This window comes from Biomphalaria glabrata, chromosome 11 (assembly GCF_947242115.1).
Source record: "Biomphalaria glabrata chromosome 11, xgBioGlab47.1, whole genome shotgun sequence".
In the NCBI taxonomy this organism is placed as follows: Eukaryota; Metazoa; Mollusca; class Gastropoda; family Planorbidae; genus Biomphalaria; species Biomphalaria glabrata.
Genome location: NC_074721.1, coordinates 12,981,005 through 13,001,070, shown reverse-complemented (window position 1 = coordinate 13,001,070; position 20,066 = coordinate 12,981,005). Strand labels below are relative to the sequence as shown.

General features: G+C 38.0%; 1 protein-coding gene across 4 annotated transcripts in view; it reads right to left on the bottom strand.

Annotated features, from left to right (window-relative positions):
- Positions 1-20,066, bottom strand: part of LOC106065100 (acid-sensing ion channel 5-like) — an 81,763-nt gene that overhangs the window by 50,208 nt on the left and 11,489 nt on the right. Inside the window, exon 2 of one of the 4 annotated variants that reach the window (XM_056003995.1) lies at positions 3,588-3,830. The exons of the other annotated variants lie outside the window; for them this stretch is intronic. The gene's annotated coding sequence lies outside the window, so the exon portion shown is untranslated. The remainder of the gene's footprint in view (positions 1-3,587; positions 3,831-20,066) is intronic. 4 annotated transcript variants of the gene reach the window in all.

The window sequence follows — 20,066 nt, the reverse complement described above, 5'->3', positions numbered from 1 at the left end:
TAGAACTAGAAGGAAATGAGAAGGCTGACACACTCACCAAGAGTAGGAGAACGAAGACACCATTAAACATTGCACTCTATCTAGAAGAAATGAAAAAACTAATAGTAAATAAAATAAATAAGAAATGGACAAGCTCTCATCCGAATCACAAGAAAGATGATGCCTATTATAAGCTATTCCGACAAGATCAACGTCTAATCTTTCGATTTCGAACCGGAAACAACAGAATGAGACAACATATGTATCGGAAGCTCAAAATAGGAACCAGTGAAATCTGCCCATGTGGATTGTCACCAGAGAATGCTGACCATGTCCTTCAAAACTGCTCTCTTTACCAAGAGGCCAGTACAAGACACTGGCCCCAAAACATTCCAATAGAAAGAAAACTATATGGATAGCTCCCTGATTTGGAAACTACTGCGCAGTTCATCTCATGTATTGGTCTAGTCATCTGGACGCTCCAACATAACAATAAGAACGAGGAAGAAGAAGAAGAAAAAGAAAATTTAAAAATAAATAACACATTGGAATGAAATTTGTATAATATATAGTAAATATACAGAAGATTTGTTGTATAGTATGAAACTACAGTTATTACTATATTAAATGTTAGATTTTTTTTTAAGGAAAGCTTTTTTTCTTTACGCGGATGTCCAGTCCTAATGGTGCCACATTCTTGAGACCATGCCCTCCAAAAAACGCACAGTACCATTTACAAGCAATAGCAAGCAAAACAGAAATAAAAAAAAAACCCACAGTCATTGAAGGCAGATCTAATATGTTGGCAGTGAACAATGAACCATGTAATTGACCTGGTCTCGAGCCTTTGATCCTAAACGCTCCCGTTACGAGATCTGTTGTAATTTAAGCTCATTATCGCTAAACGTTCTGCCTTATCTTTACATACATTTTACAAAATTCCTTCTAACATTGATATTTCATGTCAAATAATCATTGGTATACATTTGTGTGTGTGTGTGGAAGTGCCATTTTATATTTACTCTAATCTGAAAGAAATCAGCTAAAGACTAGAGAAGGTTATCCTAGACCAGTGGTTCCAAAGTTTTTTTGTCTTGTTGACCCGTTGGGAGCCATTGTAGAACCCAGGGTTCTATAAAGACCACATTGGGAATCACTGTGCTAGACACATAATATGAAAAAAAAAAGTAAAAAGTAAAGTGCCCCCTTTCAGACCTTGCAATCTATAGGGCAGACGATGTAAAGGTCATCTATTTCTACGGCCAAAGGTTAATATGGTGTCCTATGGCCAGCACAACGACAACCGCTTTACTTTCCCCAACTAATGCCAGTTACCCTTTTGAATTGGGTGGGCCCAGGAGCGTTCTTAAAATCCCAAATAAAAAATCCCAGTCTTCAACAAGATTCTAACTCAGATCTTCTCGGTTCGAAAGCTAAGTGCTTAACCTTTCGGCCCCTAGACACATGATATGCGTCGAGATAAAAACTTGTCATATTTGACAGGATCAATATACATTTTTCTGCTTGTTAAAATGTAGGTTTGTATGTCACGACTGTCTATCAGTGGCGTAGGGTGGGGGAGTGGGGTCCAAATTTGAAAATCCCCCGGGCCCCCAGTTGAGGAGGGCCCCAAATGAGTGTCCGAAATTTGTTTTTACATTAAATATTACACCACTATCTCATGCCATGATATCGAATGGCAAGCCCCTCTGGCACCAAAATCCCTAACTACGCCACTGCTGACTTATTTATCTATCTTCGATCAAAACAAGCGCAATAACAGTCGATAAAGTCAATATCTATATTTAATAAGGAAAGTTCAACTCTCTGTACCTGCTGAAGCAAATTTGAAATAAATTCCTCTTTTTACATGTGATAATTTAAAGATGTAAACTTAGCCCGGTCCTGGTCAAGTAATCTGGTCAGTCTGTCAAAATCGTTTTCTTTTCATCAGTTTCCGCCACTGCAATCATTGTCTTAAGTCTGACTCAGTCGATTTGTTGTCCGTCCATTTCTCGATGTTGCATTGCCTTCACTTTGCTTGCTGCCTCTCTTCCATTATCCTGGTTATGCACTTTGTAGGAAGAATTAGATATATAGACAGGTCTCCGTCCAACAAAAGGTAAATTGTCATTTTACTACTAAATTTATCTCGAAGTCTTTTTTTTCAGATCACTTCATCTTGAAATCTACAGTGTTTTCCTAACGTTATATATTATGTATGCTAACCTAATGATAATGTCTCTAAGAATCTATAAGGTATCTTTTCTCTTTTTTAAGTATTTTAAGTCAGTAGCAAGTTTCTTTTATATTAGAATATTTAGTTTTAAACCTATGAATTTTTTTTTGTCTTCTTTTTTTTTTTGTGGGCTTACATCCCTTTTGTGGGCTTACATCCCTTTTGTGGGCTTCATGACTCTTTTTGGTTATTCCGCCTCTTACACTTTTGTATTGGTGGACACCTACCGCCAATATTTATTAATTTTTGTTTGGGTCTATGCCTCTTTTAGGTAATCCGGCCTTAAAACGTTTTGTATTGGTGGGCACCTAAAGCTGATATTGATTCCAGTTGATATCGGAATATGATATAGACATAGCTAAGATGTTCATGAAGTAACAAAACGATGATTTTTTTTTTACAGTTTAAGAAACTCGAATATTTGATTCATTTAGAGTTTAGAGTATCTATATTCCAAGGGGAAGCAACTTTAAGGGTATAACCTATATCATGGGCATAGCCAGGATTTTTTTTCGGGGAGGGTTTTATATATATATATATTGTTATAAACCTGGTGGTGGCACAGATGGGGTAGTGGTTTGTGTGTGTAGTCAGCCGACGCAAATCGGCCCAGGCCAGCGCTAGACGAGCGGTCAACCGTGACGAGTTACGACGGTCGGCCGAGACGAGTGCCAACATGATGGTTCGGGAAGGATCGACGTCGTGAGCAGAGCTCAGTAGTGTCACGAGGGATGTAGTCATCTTACCACCCAGAATGGTCGAGCGACGTTCTGTCCGGTTCTAGAAGGCCAGCAGAAATCCTATATAAAGAGCGAAGGTATCAGAGACCAGTCAGTCACAACTTCCCGATCTACAGTTCGTTACAACGGCTCAGTACAAGTCCGAGACGAGACAGAGAGACCAGTGCAAGAGTTGATACGGCGGAGAGATATTTGTACAGTCTTGTGCTACGTGCTGCCAATTGTACAGTATTGGCTGTTATTTATTGACATTAAACTATTACGTTATTTTGAAGCCCAGAGTTGTCAAGTTCTTTAAGTTGGTGGTGTCGTTTGGTGCAATTTGCAGCGAGCCTGGATAGGAAGATTCGTAACAATATATATATATATATATATATATATGTCGAAAGGCACAATCCTCGTTCCATATGCAAGGACAAATTTGTCCAAATGCTCATTGGTTAATAGGCATGACTAAATACATGACGCGTAGGACGTAATTATCTTCTTTTTTGAAGTAACGTCTTTATTAAATAACATAAAAGATAGAGAGAGGGGACAAAGATAGATACTTAGGACAGTACAGATATTGTTCAGTTAAATAAATATCTTTCATTTAGTTTACAATTAACAGACGAAAGTTTTCTTACAATAAATCCAACGATGTCTCTTCGATGCTTATATTATGACGTCTTGACTCTTTCTCCAGTCTATGACTCTTTCTCCAGTCTCGCCCTCTTGTGTCCACAGTTTGAGTCAAATATTCATTTAGTACTCACTTCCCTAATTCCCCAATGTGTTTTTAAAAACACGACTTCATTTCTTTACACAACAGTGGACGGTCAGTAGCGCCCCAAGAAAAGGAGCAATGAAAAATTAAAACCTCTTTATTTCTGGAGAGTGAGAAAGAGTAGACTGTTAGCTACCTACTTTTGGATTTAGGGTGTACTAGAGCATTCTCTTTATACAGAAGAGTCAGTTAATCACTTGACTATCTCGCTGTCACTGACCTATAATTAATCATAGAGATTATAATTCTATGGGGGCTTTCACAATAGAAAAAAAAAAGAACTGTCATGAAAGCTATATATCTGAGGATCTTCGGAAATTTGATTATCAAGTGTTAAAAAGTAAACTCACAAACCCTATCACTAACTTGATTAAGCTTTAAAAAAAAAATGCTTATAAACATTTCCATTGTTCTGTACACAGGATACACCAACTAGCTTGGTCTGTTTGGATTCGCCTCCATGTTGAAAATCTCCAAATAAGATGCTACAGTCCCCCCTTCAGATGTCAAGGACATTTGTTTCTTCGGTCAACGGTTAACGAGCAGGTTGTCATATAAACAGTACAACGACCAACCGCCTATACTTTCCCCAAATAAAGTCAAGCACCCATTAGAGCTGGTAGAACTCGGTGGACTCAGGGACGCCCTAAATATCCCGAATTCCCAACTCCTAGTCTTTGCCGAGATTCGAACCTAGGACCTCAGGTTCGGAAGCCAAACGCTTAACCACTTAGCCACAGCGCACACAGTCTTTATTTAATTCTTTTTAAAAAAATAGCTCCCACTTTTTAAATTTAGATATTTTTGTTTACTTTCAGCGGCCCAAAAGTTGCATTGGCAGATTTTTGTTTGATTTTTAAATCGTTGTTGTTGACTGTTTTATCGTGTAGCATTGATCCGTAGGACAACGTAGTAGAGGAAAAGGTCTAGTTATTGTTGGGAAACACGCAGTTTTAAAATGTGGGATACCTTCCTCGTTGAGGCTGCCTGGTCATGCGGTATAAGTGCTGGACTATCGTTCGGCCGTCTCCATGGTCCCGGGTTCAAACCCTGCCCGCTACCCTCTCCGTGCTGAGGGAGGTTTGGAAGAAGATTATCTTCGCCTCTGAAGGAACATCCAAAATATGTCAAATAAACAAAAAGTCAATGATGTGCGCTTCGGACAGTCGTCTGATGGTCCCGAGTTCAAACCTTCCCGTCGTCATCCCCCCCCCCCTCCTGGCGTACTGATGGAGGTCTGGATATGGACGAAATAATCTTCACTAGTCGACCAGCGGCGTAGCATACGCCGCTATTTTGCAGGGGCGGCCTTAGGCCACAGCAACCTGTGCGACAGCATTGGGCCCCGCACTTCCATAGGACCTACGCTAATTTTAGGTGTGTAAATTATTAAACTAAACTATATTATAAATTAAAACAGATTTCCCGCGCCCTCCTGTCGATTTACCAGGAGCTCCTGAAAATCTCCCGAAATTAATTACAAAATATAGGAAAAAATCTTTAAAATATACGGAAATATATATAGACAAACATTGTTATTTTGGGGTGTCATTCAATATGGAAAACGCCAATCCTACGCGCTATAAATAAAAACGGCATTATGCATTAGCCGTAATTGTGTAATCTGGTGAAAGAAGCTTTTCGCGCCACAAACTAATGAAGAATTACTTCAGGCCAACAATTCACAAAGATAGATTGAAACATTTGGTAATTCATGCTATTGAGAGTGATCTATATAGGAAACAAAATTATTATGATATACTGTATGACTTCGCTACACGCAAGGTTCGTAAAGTAATTCTGTACGTAGTAAAGAATGAATAAAATGCATAGACGAATTTATTTTCTAATACAAACTCATAAATTTCACTTATTGTCCGCTTCCCTACCAAAACTTGGCCCCGCGAAATCCGTTTCGAATAGGGCCCCACAATGCTTAAGTCCGGCCCTGCTAATTAGTGACGAGTGAATATACATAGTGGATTACTTGATCTCTTTCCGTGACTTCTTGGTCACAATGGTGAAGTCCGGCGCTGCTATTTAGTGTTTGTAAAATGTTTGTTTGTAAAATGTTTTACATGTTTCGGATGTTCCTTCCGTAGCGACGTGTGAATACCCACATGTTCTCCTCCCCCCCTTTTGTTTTTTTCATGATGTTACTATCCTCAGAAATAAGAGAGTGATCTTTCCTTTACTTCTTGCTCGTCCAAACTGTTGAGCGAAGAAGAGAATTATATATATAGATAGATTGCTGAAGGAGCTTCCGAAACGTGCAGAAATAACAAACAAAAGCTTGCCAAAATATTTCTTAAAAAGTTCCCCTTTCAGACTCTGCGATCTATAGGGTAGATGATGTAAAGGTCACCTGTTTCTGTGGCCTACGGTTAACAAGGGTGCAATGAGGCCAGCACAACGACCAACCGCCTTTACATTTCCCCAACTAATGTCAGGTACCCATTAGAGCTGGGTGGACTCAGAGGCGCCCGAAGATCCCGAAATTAAAAATCCCAGTCTTCATCAGGATTCGAACCCCGGTCCCCGGTTCGGAAGCCAAGCGCTTTACCGCTCAGCCACACATTTCTTAGGCTCTACTAAATACATTAACACTTTGGGGTCGTCCTTCCTTCTTGTCCGTAACTCCTCTATTTCTGTTCTTACTTTTGAATTACTCGTCACGTCACTACGGACAAACCCGATGAAACTCCACTTCTACGCGTCTTGTGTCATTACAATATTATCGCGTGGCTAAATGTTGTTTGTTTACGATTGGTGAATGAGGTCCGTTGGACCCAACTACCTTCCCCTTTTATAGAGTGTGTGTTTTAAAGGTAACGATAAGGGAAGGGACAGGTAAATAGATACCATACCTGACTGGACTAAGCTCCAAAAATGTGATATTCGTTTCTTGCAGAGGTACGATACCTGACCGGTGTTAAGCAGACAAATGACAGGTACAACAGTTACTGTACGGACGAGGCCACAAAATGTGGAGATGTGTCATAATTTAGGTTAATAATTCCTTTGGGTGTTGAAGTCAGAGGCGCCAGAGAGTAAAGACATGTTTTTGTAGTGATCTGGATTTAGTTAAAAAATTATATTTTATATTATTATTATTAGATGATTTAGATCTATATATTATCTTAAACTGAATCTCTGTATATTGTAATAAAAGTAATATTGGGTTGTTGTTGCTGTTTTTTTTTTTTTTTAAAAAAAGAAGTTATATAAAGTTTTATACAAAAAAATGTAATACGCTTACATCGGTTTAGCTGTGCTAGCTGTTCGGAGCTACAATCCAACAACCGAGTATCAACACCCTCCCCCTTTAAAAAGCTGGTATGTTGGCAGCCCCTTGCTGTGAAGGTGTTGTTGCATCACAATTGTTAGGATATCCACGCGGTTAGTGACCTCACACAAAAGCACAACACCACGAGGAGATATGCGGGCATTTTGTTCTTTGTTGATTCTGTTGCTTTCTGTTTGAGATGGGCCTCATTGACTCACACTGCGATAGTGTGTATTGAGATTAGAAGTCCCTTGTTAATAGACCTATAGACGTAGAGAGAATATACATAATTGTGAACCATAGGTAGATTGTTGAGACTTTATAGATAGCAAAAACGTTAGTTTTAATTACTTGATTTTATACATATACATGCTTGAAATAGAAACATTATAGAAATTGTAATTAAAAGTATAAGTCCTCTATAGTCTCAACCTAAGGCGCGGTGGCTGAGTGGTAAAGCGCTTTGATTTCGAAACGGAGGTTCCGTGTTTGAATCCTGGTAAAAGCTGGGATTTTCACATTCGGGATCTTTAGGGCGCCTCTGAGTCCACCCAGCTCTAATGGGAACCAGACATTAGTTGTGGAAAAGTAAAGACGGTTTGCCACATGACACCCTCGTTAACCGTGGGCCACAAAAACAGATGGCCTTCATCTGCCCCATAGATCACAAGGTCTGAAAGGCTAACCTGCCCATAACTTACTTCTTATTATTGTTATCTCAATCTATACCTATGGCCTCCTTCAGTCGCGAAGCCACTATATTGCTTTTGCACTAGCTATGGTCAGAACGATAATGCCCTCACAACAGTTCCCGCAGTGTTTCCCAAACATTTGATCTAAGCGAAGCCCTTCTAGAGTTTTCGTAACACTGACTACCCCTCGCCCCCCTTCCCCGCTCAAAAGGATTTATTTTAATAATAATCAATTTTTGTTTGTAGGCCTACATACACACCAAAATAATAATAACTGTATTACAATTAAGTATTAAATTATTGAGTTTTGTTTTTGCATGCTTCAGAGACACATCAAATACATTCTAGAAACATAGTTTTTACATTGAAAAAGTGGGCGTGTCGACGAAAGTTGTAACCTCCCTATCCATTTCCTGATCTTTGTAGAAATTCGTCTTAAAATCTAAAATGGCCCCGTATTTGAGTTTGTAAAAATTTAAAATAAATAATAAAAAGGATTTAAAACTTATGGATTAACTCTGTGCAAACGCGTACCCCCTTCAAACTCTTCCCGTACCCCGGGGGTACGCGTAATCACTTTGGGAAACACTGATCTAAAGGAACGCAAGTGCCCATACAGTTTTGGATTAGTGACATCGCAGAGTCTGCCAGGGTGTATCACTGTGCTGCAAGCTGCTTAAGGGTTAACGGCTCCTGATTTTTCCTCAGGGTCGACACCCGAAACCTTTCTCCTGTTTGGGTACAGCAACAAGACAGCAACAAGACACAAGACAGCAACAAGACAGCAACAAGACAGCAACAAGACAGCAACAAGACAGCAACAAGACACCAGAGGTTTTAATTCAGAATTTTCGTTTTCCTAGGTGTGTAGCCAGCCGGACTCAATAACTGAGCCACACCTGTCCGCGAGTACATCATCAAGTTGTTCTCCCGCTATAATTTAAAAACAAAATACAAAAAGTAAGAAAATATTGCACTATAGACAAGATCCTATAGTAATCACAACGTAATATGCAGTAAAGTATCTACAAAAAAAAAAGTGGTGTGCATTCAGAAATGTTACTTCATGATACACTTTTTTTTTCGTTCAAAGAACATCAAATCTAGAACAATTAATGGCTTGTGAAAAGTTTGGAAATGTTTACCAGAAAATAAGACGACAAACTTCCCTCAAAGAGCCTTGCGCACCATGGATTTAACTCTTCTAGCTATGCCCCTCTTCCCTTCTAAAAGTATGGTTTGCGGTTCCTTTTGAGTACATCGAAAAAAAGTCTGGAACTCCCTTCCCATCGTGCTCAGGCTAAGCACATGCTTTAGTGCAATCAAGAATAATTTTAAGACTTGTCTGTTCTAAACGAATATAGATTGTATGTTAAACTCTCGGGTTTTAAGCCTATATTATGTGTACTGACAGCGCTATTTTAATGAAATTATTACTATTTCGATTATTATTATCTAAATGTATAATTCATTCCACATGCTAAAATTACTTTCCATGAGCAGATACAAGAAATCGATGGCTACAGGTGGGCTCTAGATTGCAATGTTTAGCGAGGTTCTCTTATCATTGGCAGTATCAGTGAAAGCTGAGCCCCTCTCTCTCTCTCTGCTGGTACGATCTCTTTATCCAGAACATAATCAGACGATCAGTGGGCGTGACTGTAATGCACATGTTACTGATTTGCTATTTTAACGATTTTTCTCCTAACGTTACGCGTTGATGGTGAAGACTTTTGGGACTAAGTTTTCTGTTAATTTCATTAAATTGTAGTTAGCAGTCGTTATAGATGTCTGCTTTGGAGGTAGAGATGGGAAACGAACCGAACCCGAACCCCACTTACGACCGTACCGAGCCCGAACTGGTCGGTACTAACCGAACCGAACGAACCGTCCTTACCTTAACCGAACTGAAACAAGGTTTTGGAACATTCTAGTAAGAAAAAAATAGTTTTTTGCAACATAAGTTGACAGCTATTTTTAAAGCTCGGAGTATTCTTCTACCATTGCAGAATAGGTAGCGGCGGCCCTGGCTGGATGTCATAGCGGACTGTCAGCAAGAGTTTTTAGAAAAAGCGGAACCTCTGTGGCAAGGTGTTGAATGAGAACCATGTGATGATGTGTCCATTTTATAACATTTCAAGCGCTGAACTACAAAATTTCTAAGAAAGTTTCTGACAGAAATAAAGTCCAGATATGAAGACGTTTTATTTAACAGTGAAGTGCTGGTTAAACGGAGGACAGATTCTAAAATATTTTTTATCATATGAGACACGAAACTGAAATTTTTCTGTCAGAGAAACAAGTGCCTCGTGGTTGTGAGATTTAGTTTTTTTACATCACATCATATCTAAATGAACTCAATAACAAACTACAAGAAAAAAAAAGTTGATTTCGAATGTATAAGCCGACATAAGCACCTTCTCAATGAAATTGAAAATCTTCATTTAGCAGGTGGAAATGGACGAAATGTTGCGTATTCGCATCACAGACGAACTCAAGATTTAATGCCTCGACCAGGTGCTAGATTTATGCAGCGAGATTTTGAGAAGTTGGTTTCGGATAAACTTCCCACATCTCATAAACTAGTCTAAGTACTATATGATAGGGTTTCTAGTAAAAGTGATTTATTTTATTATTTTTTTAAATTTGTTACTCGAGTGTCAGAAATTAAAATGGCCCGTTGTCTGAGTATATATATCTAACGTTTAGTTTTCTTGCCAAAAGGTCTAAAAGTATCTTTACATTTTATAAGTTTGTTTTCAAGGTAAAAGTAAAACGAAATGATTCTTTGGAATTCTATTACTTTGCATAATTAAAATCATGTAGAGAATTATGACATGAGCATATATTGTTTTACCTAGTAACCAATGGGGGCCGTCTCTGAAAATCTTTTTCTAATCTTGTTTAATTTTAATTTTGTGTTTAGGATTATTTGTTCATCTTTGTCAATATAAAGTTAACAAATACGATGGTCATTTCTGACACTTCTAGAACCACCCATGACCACCGAAGGTATTTTATTTTCCAGACTTCTAAACCCCTGGAGATTCTCCTATACCAAATATTCAACCTGTAGATGTAGACATGTACGTGCCATATGAAATTATCGCCCCTTAATACAATAATATAGCACTGTTGGTTTTACAGAACATAAATAAACCGGAAGATGACATGCTGTCTGGTATCCTGATCTTTCTCTTTGCCCTATATTCTCTAAGTCTTTAGCTTTCTCTTGGTTTTATGTAATCTTTTTTTGTTTTTTACAAAGCTTATATCATCTCAAACCGCCAGTCTGTCTTCAAAGTCTCAGAACAAGTTTAAACTTTGCACAATTATTTATTGTCCCTAAGAAAAAAAAATCAATTTAAAAATTAACTATTTAATTAGTAATTATTAATTTTGTTTGATATGGAAAAAGGAATCAATATTACAGTATTGAGAGATATGTATTTAAATGTGCAGTATTTCACTAATATAAGCTTTGTTAAAAAAATATTTTTTTCAAACTCTTGATTCATTTCAGTCTTTTGTTTGTTCATTTTTGTTTCTACCCAACTGTCTTTGTCTCTTCTATTCCGCTTTCATTTTCTTTCTCTTTTATTTTCTTCCTTTCCACCTATCTTTTTTTTTCTCTTGTCTTCTACCGTTCTTTTTCTATTTCTTTTTTTTTTATTCGTCTCTGTTTTGTATCTCTCTTTCTCTCTTATGTTGTCTTTATCCTTTTTTCTTCCTTTTTCTGTTACTTCCTTTCTCTTTGTCGGTCCAGTCTCTCTTTTCTACTTTCTCTTTCCATTTACTTCCCGTCTCCTTCTACCTTTCTCTCTGTCTATTTTTATTTACATTTTTCTTTCTATTTTTCGTCTCTTTTCTTGTGCACTTCCCACTCTTTCTCTATTTTTTTCACTCTTTCTTTCTTTTTCTCTTTTTCCCTCTCTATTTCTCTTTGTTAGTATCTCTCTTTTTCCCTCTCTCTATTTTTCTCTAATTCTGTCTCCCTATATCTTTCTCTATCTTTTTTCTCTTTCTCTTTTCTCTCCTTTTCTCTCTCTCTCTTTCTGACTTCCTCTCTCTCATTGTTCTCGCTTTCTCTCCCTCTCTTTCTCTAACTCTCTCCCTCTCTTTCTCTAACTCTCTTTCTCTCTCTCTCTCTCTCTTACTGTCTCCCTCGCTCTTCCCCTTTCTCATTCTCGCCCCCTCTATCTTACACTCCCTCTCTCTCTCTCTTTCCCCTTTCACCCACAACACCAAGCTTGTAATTGAATTACACTCCATACACTTTAGAATTAAAAAGTAAAAGAGACAGAAAGTGGGGCGGTGAGGAAAGAACAGCCGGGGGTCGGGGATGGGGGGTTTATTGACGTGATAATGGAAAACTGAAAACGTGCCTCAGAAACACAGCAACAAGTCAACAATACATAGAACAAGAAGGCAACGCTTTTTTGTTTTTCAAACTTTGACGCTGATTCCTAAACAACATCAAAGTTGAAAACATCAAAAGAAACAAAAAAAATCTCAACAGAGAAACACAGACAAGTTTAATTCGCTTCTTCTTCTGTTGTTTTTTTCTTTATCTTGTTCCTTACATATGGAGATGGACTTCAAATATTTATGACAGCTACATTTTTAAGTAGTTTCCATGACATCTTTTTGTTTTTCTGTCATGGGAGGAGGTGGGGGGTAGATGCAAAGACGATGTCAAAAGTGCTTTTTTACATATTCGGACATTGTCCTAAACCCTTGTCATTGTTTAATTCAATCTAGAAATTGTTTGCTTTGCTCGTGAATTTTATGTTTCTTTTTTTTAAGTTCCATTATCACCTTGTTCTTTGGACACACCCTTACCATGTTCTGGGACGCCACCTAATGCCTGCAGACTTAATTATTAAGAAATTTTAACAGCCTGTATTTGATTAGCTTTCTATTTCTTTTAATGCGTCCTTGTTTTCTTGTGCTTTCTTTTATTGTACCAGTATCTCCTTTGCAATGATTTGTCTTGGCTGGGTCTCTCTAGACTTCACTCCCTTTTTTTGGAGTCCACTCCATGTTTTCAGTCACTCTGTCTCTCTTTCTCTCTTTACTTTCTCTGACTTCTTTCCTTCTCTCTTTTTCTTTTTTTCGTTATCTCTTTCTTTCTTTTCTTTCTCTTTCTATCTTTCTCTTTCTGACTTCTTTCCTTCTCTCTTTTTCTCTCTTTCTCTTTTTTTTCTTTCTCTTTTTCTCTTCCTTTTTCTATCTTTCTCTTTCTATCTTTTTCTTTCTCTTGCTCTCTTTTTTTCTTTTTCTCTATCTCTCTTCCTCTTTCTCTTTATTTTTCTCTTTCACTACATTTCTTTCTTTCTCTCATTTTCTCTCTTTCTTTATCGTTCTCTCTTTGTTGTTGTTGTTTTTTTGTTGTTGTTGCTGTATTTTTTTTGTCCCACAAAATTTTACAACTATGAATTCAAAATAAATGGTGATTTTGTGTTTGTAATTTAAAAGTCAATTTATTTTTTCTTTACATATTACTTTAACTCTAAGAGAATTGTGCGTTTCTAAAACTATTTTTCCATTTTGAAATTGATAACAACCACTTTCAGAGTGAACTCCGTACTCTGATATGGATGTGAAAGTTGGACACGGAGGCTGAAAAAATATTTCAAGCCTTAAAGAGTAAATGCTACAGAAAACTGTTTGGTATCAGATACCAGGAAAAGAAGAAGACAGATGAGTTTGTACTTTTACAAGTCAACACTTTAGCTGGCCAAAAAAAAATAATAATAAAGATAAGAAAGCTGAGCTGGTTCGTCCTATTGTAAACCATGACTCACTTTTAAAAGTCATCTTTCAAGGTCCAGTGGAGGTAGTAGAATGGATCGTCCAAAGGAAAGCTGGCTGGACAACGTAAAAGAATGGACGAGCCTCTCTCTTGATATCCTGCTATGAGAACAGCTGATGAGGGATTTGGTGACTCGAACTGTCACAGCGCCCTCTAGGACGACATTCAAATGACATATGAGATGAGTCGTTTTAAAAGAATTGTTTTATCAGCAAGCTTATATCTGTGGCCGAAGAGATATTTTTCAACTGGGATCAGTGCAAAAGGGTCTCAAAGACTTAGTAGTATTGCCTTCTCAGGAATCTCGGCTGTATGGTGTGAACTGTGTGATGCTTTTTACCCCAGTACGATCAAGTAACATTGCAAATACTCCCCACTCCTCTTCTCTCTGAGCTGAGGTTACTGTTATCACTATTAGCATTGTCACATTCTTGGATCATTTCCTAATGTATGTCACGCGTATCAAGACTGCAATAGCTCATACATGCATTGGTGAGAAGCTAGGTTTTAAGTAGATACTCTTTTGTCTTTGAAAGATGAATTTAACAATTATAAGGACATACAGCTGGAGATGGCTATTTGATCAAAGAGAAGCTACAAGATTATCAGGCAGTTTATTATATACTTGTTATGATCTTACACAAGACAAACGAGGATCTCTTAGAAGACTATGGAAGGCGGTTTGAAAGAATTCCAAGGTGTACACATCCATAAATAAGATAGTCCTTGCTTCACGCTGTGCTGCTCAGATGTACGTTTGATACCGTTACTCTGCATCGAGAAGAATGCCTAGACTCCAAACATCCCCGAAAAACATACTCCAATAAATAAAGAGAGAGTGAGAGAGATTGAGAAATAGGAAGGGAGTGAGAAAGACACAGAGTGTGAGAGTAAGAAAGAGATAAAACATAAAAAAGAGTATGAGAGAAACAAAACTGTGAAAAATAGAAAATGAGACAAAGAGAGAGACAGAGAGAGAAAGAGAGAGAATGAGAATGAGAGAGAAAGAGAGAGACAGAGAGAGAAAGAGAGAGAATGAGAATGAGAGAGAAAGAAAGATATTAAAAGTGAATTTTATTATGACGGGCTATACCATCAAATCATCATATAGCAGTGGTCTTTAACCTTTTTTGGTCTACCGCCCCCTTGTCATATTTCTGTTTGTACACGTTATTTCTCCGACACCCAATCTCTGAGCTAGCTGAAATTCTGCACAATTATTTCTTTTACCTAGCAACACATGAAACAATAAAAAAAACAACACCTATTAGTTAATTAACAATTGGTAATAAAATACTTTGTTTGGAATCTGAAACAAGGAAAAGAAATAGTTCTTGACTCAAGTGGTGGTATAAGCTTAATTAGTCCCCTTTCCAAGGGAAATAAATAGTACTTGACTGAAGTGGTGTTATAAGCTGACTTAGTCCCTTTTATAGATTGTCGTTTGAGGCTTATTACTAATTTTATTACATCGCTGATCCAAACTAATTGATACACTTTATATCAGCTTTTTTTTATTTATTTTGCTTGTATTATGTTTAGTTTTAACATTTTATCTAAATAGTAATTGTTGGTCAAGTTTGATTCTACTTTCTGTTACCTACGATGTTATGGGGCAAAAACAACATTAGGCGTTGAAAACATTACATGTAAATTTGTTTGTCCGCTATGCGGTTTTCCTAGCATTGGGCAGTCAAGTGCTCTGTCAGAAGCGATATATATATATATATTGGAATCGCCCCAGTTAACCTCTATCGTCTGCAAGTTATCTTTGCAGACGTCTCGTGGGACAGACAGCCATGGTAATAATCTTTTATAGTTTCCCCTTAGAGTTTTATTCAAATTCGCACTTTTAACAAAATCTAGTGTAAATTAAAAATCATGTTGTTTTTTTTTAGTCTATAACTTCTATTTCACGGAAATAATTAGAACAAGGTTACAAAAGACAGTTTGTGTGGAAACACGAACTCAAAATCGGCCCCCGAAGAGGTCCACCCAGGCAGGCTTCAATATTTTCAGAAAGAATATCCAAATGAAAAGACAAATGAGAGATAAGAATGGAGAAAGAAGGCTAACAGATCTTGTGTAGTGCCCCAACGGTCCCGCAGATCAAAGGATAGGTGTAAGTGAATGTAAAGTTAGTTCCCCTTTTAGACCTTGTGGTCTATAGGGCAGATGATGTAAAGTTCATCTGTTTTTGTGACCTACGGTTAGCGAGGGTGTCATGTAGCCAGCACAACGACCAACCGCCTATACTTTTCCCCAACTAATGTCAGGTACCCATTAGAGCTGAGTGGACTCAGAGGCGCCCAAAGATTCCAAAGTTGAAAATCCCAGTCTTCACCAGGATTCGAACCCGGCACCCCCGGTTCGGAAGCCAAGCGCTTTACCGCTCAGTCCCTGGCCTAACTGATGTCTTATAATTGATCTAATTGTTTTGAAAAGGCTCAATCTCTTATTCGAATCCTCAAAAAAAAAAAAAGATACTTTCCGCAATAAAACAAAGTTTAGAAAAATAAAGTTTATAAGATCACTATTCATTTTAAATTAGGTCTAACTTATAATGCATACTAATTAGTTTTTTCTCTTTAAAAAACTGCTTGCATAACTGATTTTAAAAATTAGATTTTTCGCTTTCAGAAAAAAAAAAGTAACCGTTGCATCAGAACTTTAAATGGTCTAAAATATTGTGATGTCGGATTTTCAATATCTTTTCTAGTTTACGAAATCTAAACGGGACGGACGGACAGACGGACAGAGGGTCAGACGGACTGACGGACAAACAAAACTAATAGCGTCTTTTCCCCTTTTGGGGGCCGCTAAAAAACAATCTTACCCTCAAATTTGTGTAATAGAACAGCAAAACTTCAATATCGGATATTTTAAGACTACTTTTAAAAATATTTGGTAGATGAATACAAAGGCTACGCCACTCAGTCACAACGTGACGCCCTGGTTGAAACGGTCGTTAGTGAAGGCAACAAGGTCAATATAAGACTCCTGATGGGGTGCCTAGGAAAATTATTTATCGCACTGGTCAGAGATTGAAATAGAGCCCTTGAAACCTTGTCACTGTCCACATTCCCTTCCTCAATGGGGGTGGTTCATGTTCATGGGTGGTTCATTCACCAGTACGGTTTGTGTAATTCACTGAAGGAAAATGCTGGAGATTCCCCAGTGTGCTCGGCCTTTGGCCTCGCCTCTAGATTCTAGCCACAGATATTAGGGATGTTATTACTAAAATCTGCTTGGACCTCTCCTAGACAGTTCGGCAGTGAACTCGGCCTTTGGCATCGCCTCTAGTCTCAAGCCACAGGAAATAGGAATGTTATTACTTATATCTGCTTGGGCCTCTCCTACAGTTCAACTGTTCAGCAAGGCTGGCAGAAAGGAGCATCTTGCAGGTCTAGAGCTTGAAGAGTCTATGACTCAAGTCTTTCGACAGTAACAAATTTGCTTGATGAATACCAGAAGCTCCGAGAACTATTTGGATTTAAAGAGTAGTGGAAGTGTAACGTGATACGCTTGCTGTCTAGCACTCCAGAAAATAAATACGTGTCTCTCAAATATAAACAAACGAAGTTTCTATCTGTCCTGACAATCTATTTTTAAGTGCACTGAGCACTCGAGAGACATCTGTCGTTCTTCCAGACTCCTGACTGCATCATCATAATAGTAAATATTCGATGATTGCTTAGAGGTAGACTAACTTTGGGACGCCCTAAGACAAAAAGTATGTCTACAATAAGGTGATACATCCGAGTATTGGTCATGAAAATGGGGGATTCTTATGAATGTTTAAAATCAAACAAATGCAGAAAAAGATTTGGCAACAGCCTAGCTGACTAAAAGAGTAGAGTGGCGAGAGCGTGATAGTTTTAACATGAGCGGTGTCACAAGACAAAGTTTGAGAAACACTGGATCAAGATCCATCATCGTTGTCATGCATTCCTCTCCCTTGTGATCAAATGTCACGATAAGACCACGTGACTGTAGTCCAGAATTTCGTTAACATTTTTTATGCCTTGTATTTTGTTTCGTATTTTTTTTTACAAATATTGTTTTCTTTCTGCGCATTTCCCATGTCAATCCATGTTTTCTAACACTGTGTTTCAAGTAATGTGTGAGGGGTTTGTAAAATACTCGTTTTAACCTTTAACCTTTCATTCATGTTCTTGCGAGGTAATTGGGGTACCAATTAGTCCCAATCTATGTCAAGAGTCGCCCGCTTTTTTATGCGTGTCATACTGCGTGCACTGTTTCTGAGCGGACGATATCAACCAAACGACTTAATTATTGATTAGTTGAACAACACTCATTTGTACTGTAAGTAAAAAAAGGAAACTTCAATTCACAGAGCCAACAAGAAATGAGCTATTAATGTATTTACGCATTGCGAATTCAAAGTTGGCGGATGTTTATTTTCGAGGCCTACCAGATTTCATTTTTACAAAGCTTATATCAACTCGCTCTGTCTGTCTGTCTATATGTTCGTCCGTCCGTTGGTCCGTCTATCTGTCTGTCTGTCTGGTAAAATGTTTGAACTCGTTTTTCTCCCATTTCCCATTCTCGAGTCAAGTAAAAACTTTGCATACTTATTCATTAAACCTGACAAAAAAAGAATCAATCCAAAAAAAATACAGTTATTAAATTGATTGTTGGTGATTAATTATTTGATTAGATTTCAAAATAAGGGAAATAAACGCTACTTTATTATTATATATATATATATGAATATCTCCATTAAGAGCGGTGTTAAACAAGGATGTGTACTGGCCCCTACACTTTTTGGCATCTTCTTCTCAGTCGTACTATCCAGTGCTTTTAAATCCCTGGAAGACGGAATATACATCCATAGCAGATCCGATGGAAGGCTCTTTAACCTGGCACGTCTTAAAGCCAAAACGAAAAGGCGTCGTATCTTGATAAGGGAGCTGCTGTTTGCCGATGACGCGGTACTCGTATCTCACTCACAAGGAGGTCTACAGAAGCTAGTGAACGCCTTAGCAGCTGCTTGTCAAGAGTTTAGCCTTACTATAAGTCTCTCCAAGACCGAAATCCTGGCACAAGACGTTGCAGAAATACCTATAATACAAATTGGGAACCACACCCTTTCAGTGGTGCAGGAATTTACCTACTTGGGTTCAACAATTGTCAGTAACCTAGACCTAGACATCGAGCTGACAAAAAGGATGGGAAAAGCTACCACAGCATTGGCAAAACTCTCCAAGCGCGTCTGGGAAAATGGTAAATTGACCACAGCGACCAAAATCCTAGTCTACAACGCCTGTGTTGTGAGCACTCTCCTTTATGGCAGTGAAAGCTGGTCAACATACATGTACCAAGAGCACAGATTGAATAGTTTCCACTTGCGCTGCCTGAGACGCATAATGGGCATCTCTTGGAGGGACCATGTCTCCAATCAGGAAGTTTTGAGACTGGCCAATATGAACAGCATGTATGCTCTCCTGACACAAAGGAGATTACGCTGGCTCGGACATGTCACCCGCATGCCAGATGGTAGAATCCCGAAAGATATCTTATATGCTGAGCTTGTGGAAGGAGTCAGACCCAAGGGCCGCCCAAGACTAACATATAGAGATGTCTGCAAGCGAGACATGAGAGCCTCAGGCATCAGTGAAAGTATGTGGGAAAACATAGCCAAAGACCGGAGTGCATGGAGACAGACTGTGCGTGCTGGGACAACCCTTGCTGAGAACAAAAGAATTGAAGCGGCTTTAATCAAGAGGGAAAAAAAGAAAGCTGCCCTGTCTGCTAGCCCTAAATCAGAGGCATACAAATGTACGAATTGTGGCAAAGTCTGCCGTTCTAGAATTGGCTTGATTAGCCACACCAGATTCTGCCCCGTCTCAAGATTAAGCCAAAACCAGTGACTCACTTGGGCGCATCCATTGCCTTTCGAGACAAAAGGAGCCATGTATATATGAATTTAGTCCCATTTTAACGTTTTGACAGGTTTTTCTCCCACTTCCCATTCTCGGACCAAGTTTAAATTTCGTTAAATTATTCATATTCAATGACAATACACGAATCAATCCAAGAATTAACAAATTAGTTACTCATTAAGCTATTATTTTATCAATTTTGTTTTATTTAGCTGAAAGGGAGATAAACCCAGCAATTTTCAGTACTCAACGGTTCCTTCTCTTAATTTTTTATTAATTTTCAAAAAGCACAAATTTCTATTGATTGTTCATTTGTACTACTTTTTCAAAATCTTCAATTAGCTAACACTCTCTTTATAGGGAAAAGCTAGAGGGCAAAAGCTTTTGCGTATTTATTAAAAAAAGCTCTGAAAATTTGACATTTTATGGATGTCACTTAATTGGTAGCAGTGTTAATACCTATTTGAGCGTTTGTTTTTTTTTTTTTTGTTGTTGTTTTTTTGTTTGTTTTTTTAAATATTGAATCATCTTAAAACGGGGATTGGCAACCTTTTTCTATAGAGGACCGCATTAAAAAATTGTTGAATGGGGGACCGCATATATATTGTAATAGTATATAATAATAATAATAATAATATTT